Genomic DNA, 10,539 nt, shown 5'->3' on the forward strand with positions numbered 1-10,539 from the left:
AACAATCCTTCGAATTATAAACCTGTTCGAAGTCGAGTCGAATAGAATTCGAGGAAAACGTCTGGCCTACAGTTTTTCCTCGAATCGTTGTGTGTGGTGGGGAGGTGACTCAGCGTCTCTGATCACGGCGCACGTGGCAAGCGTTGAGGTGGGTCAAGGAAGAAGGCGGAGAAAGACAGAGAGTTAGAGGACGCGGATATCTTTGCTTCTGATATCTGGAGAATCGAAAGTCGTATCGATACGGGGCAAAACGACGTTTCAGAAGGGGGGAGAGTGTATCGCTTGTCGTTTAACCGTGAACATTTTTACGATCGTGTGTCGAGTTTATTATACACGTGTAAAAAGGTGGAATTCCGTATATGTTATATATTCATACGTGAATTGGGAGCTCTGTTTTGATTCTGTTTTGTTTGTTCCATCGCGACATAGTAGAACAAAGGCACGTTTGTACAACGTAGTTTGATTCCTATTTCCATCTATTAAATTTTATTCTTTCTTACTTTATCTTTCTTCATCTCGATCATCAAAATCATTTCTGGAAGTTTTGGTAAAAAAGAAAGGATTTTTTTTTTTTTTTAATTGGAGTTTCGAGGCTTTGTATCGAAAAATCTTTCGAGATCGTTCGATTCTAATTATAATAATTAGAAGTGTTTCTGTTGTAAATTAAGTTGAAATCGACCGAACGATTCGTCCATTATCGTTTCGATATTGATTTTGGAAAAGTTTAGATTCCTTTTTTTTTTATTATTATTCTTTTTAATTTTCCTTGGAGCACAAGTTCATTTGTATAATCGAGGATGAAAATTGGATTTTGAATTTATTATTAAGGGATTTATTGATTCATCGTCGAATATCGGTTAATTGAATTCCATTCAATCGGGTATTATCATATTATAAATATATTAAAATGAATATTGGCGCGATTGCATCATCGAAACGATCGAAAATCAAAGCTCATCATTTTTATAAAAATAAAGTAAAATAAAATCATCATCTATAGGATAGAAATCTCTTGACTCTCGAGGATAAATTCACGAAACAGTCAAAAATCAATTGGGACGAAGATAAAAGGAATCGGTATTATTATACTTTCTGCTCAAAATCTTGAAATCGTGTGTTGGAAAGAAAGACACCCTTCGTTGTACAACCAGAGAAGAAGGTTAAAATTGTAGCTGTAATGTTTGAGTTGTGAATCATATCCTACCTCTTGCATAAGAGGATTTCTCGTGTTTCACTTTACATCCACTCGTTCACCGTGTGTTCCGTGGAATTGCGTTAGAAATGGAAAATATAAGAAATGCTTGGGATGGATTATGAGATTTCCGAGTGGAAAAGGGAGATGGATAGATATATATATATACATATATCGAGTTGTCCATAATTCATGGTACAAATGGGAGCAGAAAGATATGGTTTCAAGATAGAAAGAAAATAAAACTGGCGAGCGAGAGGAAAGTCAAAGTTGAAAATTGATCGGACGTACACGTGTATATCTGAATAATTTCATCTGGATTGGACTCGAATCGTATTGGAAATGTGTTGATCAGCGAAACAGTATTGATTATTCAATAATCGGATAGAAGTATTATTGGTATTAGTGCGTATAGTCAATGATTAAAACCAGTGGAAAACAGGCGTGTTTCTTTCAATTTCCATCTTCTTCATTTTCATTAAAATGAAGATGAGATTTTACAACGTAACTATTGATCGTTCGTTTATCTAATTTATCGCCACTTGAAATAAATATCATAAGTTCGTTTCCTATGAAAATGGAATTTTCTTCATCGTCCTTTAAAATTATGAAATGTTTCCCGTCGAAGCTGGTTAATCGAATATATCAATATACAAAATTAATTAGCTTAAAATTTAATTGATCCAATTGCAAGAACGAAGGATTTCTCGAACTTTTGAAGAAAACTTCATCCCTCACAATTCACAAATTACAAAGTGTTAATTTCTAGAATTTCCAGAAATCCAATTATCTCTCTCCAAAACCGTGAACAAACAACCCTTTTTTTTACTTAGAACAATTTCTTACCAAATCATATCCAATTACGAGGAACATAAACGAGACCAGAATTTTTATTCCTCCAAAAACACTTTCGAATCCGTTCTTCTCAGCCTCCTCCTCTTGCTCTTTTCATCTCGGCCAAAGTCTCCACGAATTTCACGCAGGCCACTCTGTGTACAGAGATAGAAAGAGAGAGAGAGAGAATGGATTTTGCCGGATAGAGTTTATCCATGGACGGGGCGTGGCCGTGTAATCGTCAGGATTTTGTGTGTCGCGAGAGGTTTGTGTGTTGAAAAAATATTGACGGCGTTCTTTCACGCTCTTCGTGGGCCGAAGAAAGGTGAAAAAGCGACGAGGCGATATCGACTCGAAGAAAATCGCCGAGTGTTTCTCTCCAAGGCCCGGCCAGGTCTTTGACAGTGAATTGTGTTTAGCTCGGTGTAATGTTTGTGTTGGCGGAAATTGAGACGTATTGAGGTGGTTGTAAGATGTAGCTCACGTCCTTTCGTGTGATGAACGTGTGTGCAGTTGAATTGAAATTCCTCTCCCCTCCTCTTTTTTTCCCCTTTTTTAAATTGCAAATTACAAAAATTTATTTTATTTCGATAAAAAGTGGCTTTCGTGTTTCGATTGAGTGGAAAAGAGATCAATTTTGCTTCGATTTTTTTCGAAAGGAGATATTTTATTTGGCTTGGCTTTCGAGAGTTATTCTCTGCGTTTATCTCCTTTTCGCGATTTCACTTTATCGTAATGAAGATGCATTATTCGACGAATTCGATTAATTTAGAGAATAGAGAGTAAGTTCACTTAATTATAGTAAAAGTGAGTGTAATAATGCCACAAGTGTATTATGTAAAAGTTAAATTGATCATATGATGGTTATTAATCACGATGATAATTTTTCCCTTTCTCTTATTTAATAAATTTCCTCGATAATTAAATAATTGTTGGAAAATTGTTCACGCGTATCCACAGCATTCAGAGAGTTATCTTTGGGATAATTAACGATCAATAATGAATTCAAAGGCAAATAGATGATAAATTAATCGTCGTGCACGCGTGGGTATTTAGTAATAATTCGGGTATTGGTCAAAGACAAATTTGCCAATTATGGTATAACGACGGATCAGAAGAACAGAATATCACCGATTTCAGTGATTGTGCGATAACAGAGAAGAGATATATTATTATTGCAACACGTTCAAAATCATAGAAATCGAAATCTTCCTCCTCCTTCCATTCCCCATTTTCTCCAGGAAACTTTGACGCTCACCACATAAACATGTGGTGTAAAACATCAATTGACACGTCTACCAATATAATTAGAAATGCCTTAGGTCTGACGCCTTTTGTCCCCTCACCTTCACGGCGGCCTCGTTCCCTCCCCAACGATTCTCTTTCTGTTGTTCGCTCGTCACCACCGTGTTGCTCCGCGTGTATCGTTATCAGAATCGTTGGAATACGCGTTTCTGTGCCGCTCCTGTTTCCGCGCGTCTACTCTGTCTACACGCAATATGCAGCAAGCCCGAAGAAGACAATGGTAGTCAAGTGGCTGAGACTGGATGTGGAATCAGTGAGACGCCATAGTTTCGCTTTTCGATTTCCCTATCACCGTGAACCGAATCTCGAAACCGCTTAGTTTTTAATACATACCTCGTTTCTTTTTATCTTATTTTATTTTCTCTGCAGTTGTTGACGAGTTCGAGAAGTTTCGATTACTGATGAGAATGGAAAAAAGGAATATTCGAGAATATTGTGAGATTTGTGAGAAAAAGAGAAATTTGTATAAATTGGATTGTGGACGGTTTTCAGGATTGGAAAGTGATATCGTGTGTTGAGAAATAATAGGAAATATATTAGCTTGTTTAAATTTGTTTAAATATGGATTAGAATTAAAAAAGAATTGAATGAAATTGATCGATGAGTGATTGAATAAAAATGTTATAAAGGAACGTATAAAGGAAAAATTATTTTCGATTCTTGTGAATTATTCATCAAGAATCGTTCTCTCTTAACAGAGAAAGATATATATATATAGAATAATATTTAATGACGTGTGTAATTACGCGCGTAACGAGTAATGATTATTCAAAGAACAATATTTTAATTATGTATATAATTATTTGGATGATGGTCTGATATTACATACGTCGAATAACTTAATATCGTACGTACAAATTATTTCAAAATAAATATCGTTAATATAAAAAAAAAAAAAAAAGAAGAAATTTTTTGCTTTATTAAGAAAATTTTTTTTTTTTCTTTCAAACTATTGTATTCGTCTTTCTAACTGATTGAAAGGAGAACTCTGAAAATTTCCAACGAGAAACTCGTACGTCTCAACGTCACTCTTTTCCACGAAATATTCGGTTTCCAAGGGGATCAAGTTCAATATGTACTCACGAATCTGAATCGATTCCATTCCATCCCCTAACCAACGTGGCCGTTGTTTCGAAGGAATCGAGTGTTGCTCGTGAATGCGGCCACCTCGTTTCACGCATCCACCAAAGTAATCTTGTTGGATGCCGCGTCGAAGTCGAAGATCGATCACGTGCTTCTTGCGTTCACCGTAGACATGATGAAATGGAGAGAAAGTTTGAATTTTAGGAAAAGGAAGAGTATCTGCTCCACTTTCGTTCTATTTTCGAAAAGAGAGGAAGAATAGGGATTGTTGATAATAGAGAAAAGTAAATAGAATATTTGTTTGTAGAAATAGAAATTTTCCAATCTATTAGAAATAAAAATTTTCTACGAATATCTGTTTAAAAATGAAAAGTTTTCAAATCGAAAGAATATCGATTGGAAATAGAAATTTTTTAAATTCTCGATTGAAATCATTTTATATGACGTAACGGTATCAATTTTCTATAATTTCTAAATCTTTTGTAGAATAAATATAATCAGCCAAATGCACCGATTTTTCGATTTTTTCCCAAAAACTTGTAAATTTTAATATTTTCCAATCTTTCAAAAATCCAACTTTCCGTCAAAATTTTCTTTCTTTCTTTCTTTCTTTCATCGATATTCATCAATGAATTTTTTATTTCACTGATGGCATTCTTTTCCTTTTTTTTCCCACAATCGCTGTTTCTTCACACAGATGTCGTGTTCCTTATTTCTCGTCACGATCTCGTTACTTTTGTTCGAGCCACCTCTCTTTATCTCTCGATTCTTATTCTCTCGATTCCTTTTTACATTCGATTTTTATTCGCGTTACCCTTGAATAAGCCATTGTCGCCTATTTGGGAACATCAAATTATTTCGCTCGACTATTTTTTTGTTAAAAAAAAATGAAGTTTTCTGGCGATTAATCAGAATAGAGAACTGTATTTGAATTCCAAGTTTAATGAGAGAAACATGTTTTCGAGATAATTTGCCTTGGAGATCGGTTAATCATTGGATTAATATTCAACGTGGATTTCTTTTAAAGTAAATTGTATGAAACATTTTTTAGCTTCGAGTTGAATGTAAAGATTGATTCAAAGTTTATGTTGGTGTGATAGCAAAGTATTTTCTTTAGTTATATCAGTTAGGAATTGAACATGAAATTGAATATTTAATTAACAATAAGATATTTTTCTTGAGATTCATACCGTTGCAATTTCAATTGTTTACTTTCAAGTTAAACATGAACTTGTGTTTAAAGCACAAGTCAAATAACAAAGTATTTCCATCAAGATTAATCGACGAGTTGGATTCCAGTTTGATATTTAATATTATTCCTCCAACAAGAATCTCCGTTCAAATCTCAAGCCTCGAAACGATCTTCCTCGCGATCTAATTAAAACATATATAAAATTGATCATATCGCGTTAAACGTCTCTCGATCCTTAAAAAAAAAAAAAAAAACAAACAAAGAACAAAGCAAATCCTCACGAATCTCTCAAAACCGTACGTACATACGGTACCGCACGATCAAGCTCGCAAACACGATTCTCACCCCCTCACTCACTCCAAAACCAAACCAAACCAAACCAAACCAAACCAAACCAGTACAAAAGCTCCATTCTCCCAAACTTGCCGAATCTCGGTGCACGATCAGGTAACAGGAAGTCCTGAGGGTCCTTCCCCCTTCAAAAAAAAAAAAAAAAACAAAAAAGAAAAAAAAGAATCGAAACTCGAACGACCATGCAACGATGACACGAGCGACCAGATTACACGAACTCGCTCTCGAGTTGACGCGACAAATTCGTTGGAAATCCTGGGCCAACCCTCTCGCGCATATCCACATCTCTCCACACACACACACACATACACACATCGTTTCTGTGAAACGCGTGGGACATTGGGTGCATGCGAAACGTCAGAAGGCATCAATATGCATAACCCGGAGAACTGGCCAAAACACACACACACACACACACATACACATATATGGATATCGAGGGGGTGGAAAAGGGTTCGAGAGTTGGAGGGAACGCGTTTTGCATTCCCTTTGACCCTCAAATTTGGCCAACTTGACGACGACGACGACGACGACGACGGTGACGTGATCCCGATGAAAGTGTTGCCTACCCTCATCGATTCGCCTCGTTTCATTCGATGTAGTACTAGTACGATGCCCCTTTGGGGGATGGTTAACCCGCTCGATCCATTTTTCCATGATCGTTGACTCGAGGGGAGGGAGGAGGGGAGAGCTTGCGATCGCTTTGTCCAACCGAAGGAAGGATCCTTTATTCCGATTACTGGTTGATTCACATAGGAATTTGGAGGGAGGAGGGTGGAGGTAATTTAATTGGGCTTTGTTTTAGGAGATCTCGTTTCACTTTTTGAAGAGTTCTATCATTTGTTATTATTTGGTTTCTTGTGATGGTTGAGGTAGGGAGGAGAGTAGGATTGTGGTACATTCATTTCTTGTTCATTTAAGAAGAATGGGGATGGAATAGAGATTTATTAGAGAGGTAGAGAAAGAGAGAGAAAATTTGGTGGAATTTAGATTTTGAGGATGAATAGAATAGAATAGATGTCTTGTATTAATTTGAAGAGTTAGAAGAAGAGAAATGATTTTTTTTTTTCCCCTTAATTTTGATGTCACAGAAAAATAGAACGAGTGACGATTTGTTTTCTATTAATCTTTCTTTGTGGGGAGATTTATTAAAAATAAATTTTTAAAAATAATCAGAACATTTCTGAATTCTGAAAAATGACATAAAAATTACTTATTTAAAATCACTATGACAAGTGATCAGATTTCATTGTCCCTTAAAGAATAGGAAGTATTTGTAGAAAATATAGATCTGGAAGGATAAAAAGAAAGAAGAATGTCTTTTGTTAAAGGGAACTTCTAAGAAGAAATGGCGATGAATCCAAGAATTTCAGAATTAAATGCATGCCTGAGCGATTCGAATGTCTTCCTCTAGAATCTTCGTTCATTTCCTTTCGCGACTTTCAATAAATATTATACGGAAAGAGGAGAGGAAGAAAAATAAATAAAAAATTTTATTTTAACCTTTTAATTTTCATATTTCTCAAGACTGATGGAAAATAACAAGAAATGATATATCGATCGAAAAGTTTCTGGATTCAAGTCGCGATTGGAAATCGTGAAAAAGGGTCTTTCTGTTATTCAATTAAGAGATTGGAAAGTTGTTATTGGTCTTCTGGAGGCAAGGGAAAGAATCGTTCTCCTCTCTTGATTTTTACTTAATCAATTAACTTGGAAGGTTTTATCGAATGATTATTTCATCATCTTTATCATAATTGTAACGAAAACTAGCTTCCAAAGTTAAGTTGAATGGAAGAGGAAATCATTTATGCTTTCAGAACAGAATTTTATATTTCGTTAAAAATAAAATTTCAATTTTTTTGAAAGGAATAATAAAAAATAAAAAAAAAATCCAAGCGCGATAAAGTTTCAGAGATAAAAAGCCAATTTTCTAAATATTCCTTCAATGTGTGCTCTCTCCAAATAAATTTATAATAAATCTTGCAAATTGACAATTTAAAATTTTTAAAGTGAAATGTCAAATTTTTATGGAAAAATTCTCTTCAATAATGAAAAAAATGAAAAAGATTCCTATATAAAAAAAATCCGATAGTCGGTGTTTAAAAATATGCATCTGTCCAAGTTTTGCAACGAAAATACGGAATTTGTCAAATTTCTTCGAACGAAATATCAAATTCGCGTAACAAAGTTCTCGCTGATAAATAAATAAATAAATAAATAAATAAATAAAAATATTATTTTTAAACGGTGAATATCGAATATCACTGATAAAAATCTATGTAAAAAATCGAGATCCATAGAAAGAGAAATAGATGGAAAATAAAAAAAAAAATATTTATGAAGAAAAATTTGACGGATAAACCTGAATGAAATTTACTTGCACAAATACGCGCGATAAATGCATCTGCGCCTGGTACAATGATATCTGTAATTTTTCTGGATTAAAATTTTATGACAAATATTCTTCTATTCAAGGAAAACAAATATCTTGATAAAATGGTTCCATTAAAGAAGAAAAGAAAAAAATATAACAAAAATTTACGCGATACGTATTTTTGTACATATTCGTTAAGCAATTAATTAGTATGAATTAATAATCGATGCGTAAATTTTCTATAAATTATCGAATGTAGAAATTTTTACAAGAATTACGATGTAGGATTTAAAATTCCCTTAAACATTGTTCATAAATGATCGATTAATTCGCGATATCACATGATATAACAAAAAGAAAAATCTTTCGGAAGCACAATTTCATAATGAAACGAAGCGTTTTCAATCGCTTTATTGAATTTTTCCCACTCGAGGGAAAGGGAAGGGTTTTCACTTAATGTCTTCGAGTAAAGAAATTAACTTATTCGAAACAGCCGACCTCAATTTGTCGTAAAAGGAGGGAAAGAAAGCTCGAAGCCTGGTTCCAAGTAATTTTTTTTAATCGAGGAAATATTGCCTTATCCGAGAATAGTGTGATAACCGGATATTAAGAAAAATTCAAACGTGGGATGGAAATAAATTAAAAATATCAACGAGAATCGGAGAATTACAATTGATAAATTGGAAATTGAAATTTCAATTTTGATATTTCGAGAAAATTAAAAGTTAGAATAAAGAAATTTTAAAATATTTCAAACTTTATGAGAAATATAATAATAAAATTTCTCCAATATTAGAAATTTAAATTTAAAAGATTATTAAAATTCGTAATATTGAAATTAAATTTCAATAAAATAAAAGAGAAGAAAGGGAACAGAAATTCTAAGAATTCTTTTAAAATTAACGAAACTGAAAGATTCGATTCTGGAAAATTAATTAATATCTCGTTGATATTTTTAATTTATTTCCATCCCACGTTTGAATTTTTCTTAAAATTCGTTCAATTCAAGAAATTCGATCATACGACAAAATATGATATCAAATTTTCAAAATATTGTAATATTCCATCACTTTCCAAAATCCTCCCCCCAACGTATAAATACGAATAAGCGAAAATAATTATTATCGTTTCACTCATTATACTAAAATTCAGGAACAAATTTTCGTTTCGTTGAGCATTCGTGGAAAATTGTCGCAGGTTCGAGATAAAAAAAAAAAAAAAAAGAGAGAAAATGTGGACTTTTCATCCATTCGTGGTGGATGAAAACCGCGCGAAAAGCGATGTTTTTTTTCTCTCTTTCTCTCTCGAACACACATTCCGTGTTGCTGGATGCGTAATTGCTGATGGAATGAAATTATCGGCCGCTTTTAACGAAGATAAGGGAAGGTTAGGTGATTAATGAAAAGCACCTTTGAGGGGAGCGAGGAGTAGAATCCACGTAAGGGCGTCGATGCAATTACGGTGGACTGTCATCCGCGAATAAATGCATTCCGGAGTTATCGTTGCCCCTAAGAATCCTGCAATTTATGCACGATTTACGTTGCACGGTATGCTTTTGCTGAGATTACGTAAAAGGTTTCTGTTAGGTTTAACTATGGAAATTTTACGGAAGAAAAATTCTTTCGTTTATCCTTCCCCCGATTTTCAAATATATATTTTTTCGATATTCGAATATTTAAAAATTAAAAATATTTTGCGAGTTCGTGAATTTTTCCAAATATGTTTTTAAATTTATATGATTCATTGAATCTTTATTGAAACTCGAAAAAACTCTAATAAGTCGAAATTTTGAAAATCCAGACGATAGATGCATCTATAATAATATTTATAAAATTTGGAAGGGTTGGAACATTTTTTAAAAGGCTTGAAGAAAAAGAATAAAAATTCACGGATTCAAGTTACATCGAATTGTCATGCATAAAAAAGACTTACGTAAAAAGAAATTCTTCAACTATATTCTTCGAGCAAATAGAGGAGGTCAAAGGATCTCTCCACGCTCCATCCATAGATACCGATAGAAAGAAAGTCCATCCCTCTCCGGATGATAGAAAAATCGAGAAGGCAGGATGTTCCGCGATAGGAAAATGGCGCGACGTGAAGTAACGACTTCTCGAATCCATTCTCGTTACAGCATGAAACGTGGGTGACGTGCCATCGTCCAAGGCTAGTTTCACTCGAAAGAAAACGTCCCTTTTGGGGGGGGGGGGG

The 10,539-nt window shown here is 34.0% G+C and overlaps 1 long non-coding RNA gene across 1 annotated transcript in view; it reads left to right on the forward strand.

The window, feature by feature from the left end:
• Positions 1-10,539, forward strand: part of LOC122716278 — an 83,040-nt gene that overhangs the window by 71,120 nt on the left and 1,381 nt on the right. The gene's annotated exons all lie outside the window — the stretch shown is intronic.

Source organism: Apis laboriosa, unplaced genomic scaffold (genome assembly GCF_014066325.1).
Source record: "Apis laboriosa isolate Shangri-la unplaced genomic scaffold, ASM1406632v1 scaffold43_cov150, whole genome shotgun sequence".
Taxonomy (NCBI): Eukaryota; Metazoa; Arthropoda; class Insecta; order Hymenoptera; family Apidae; genus Apis; species Apis laboriosa.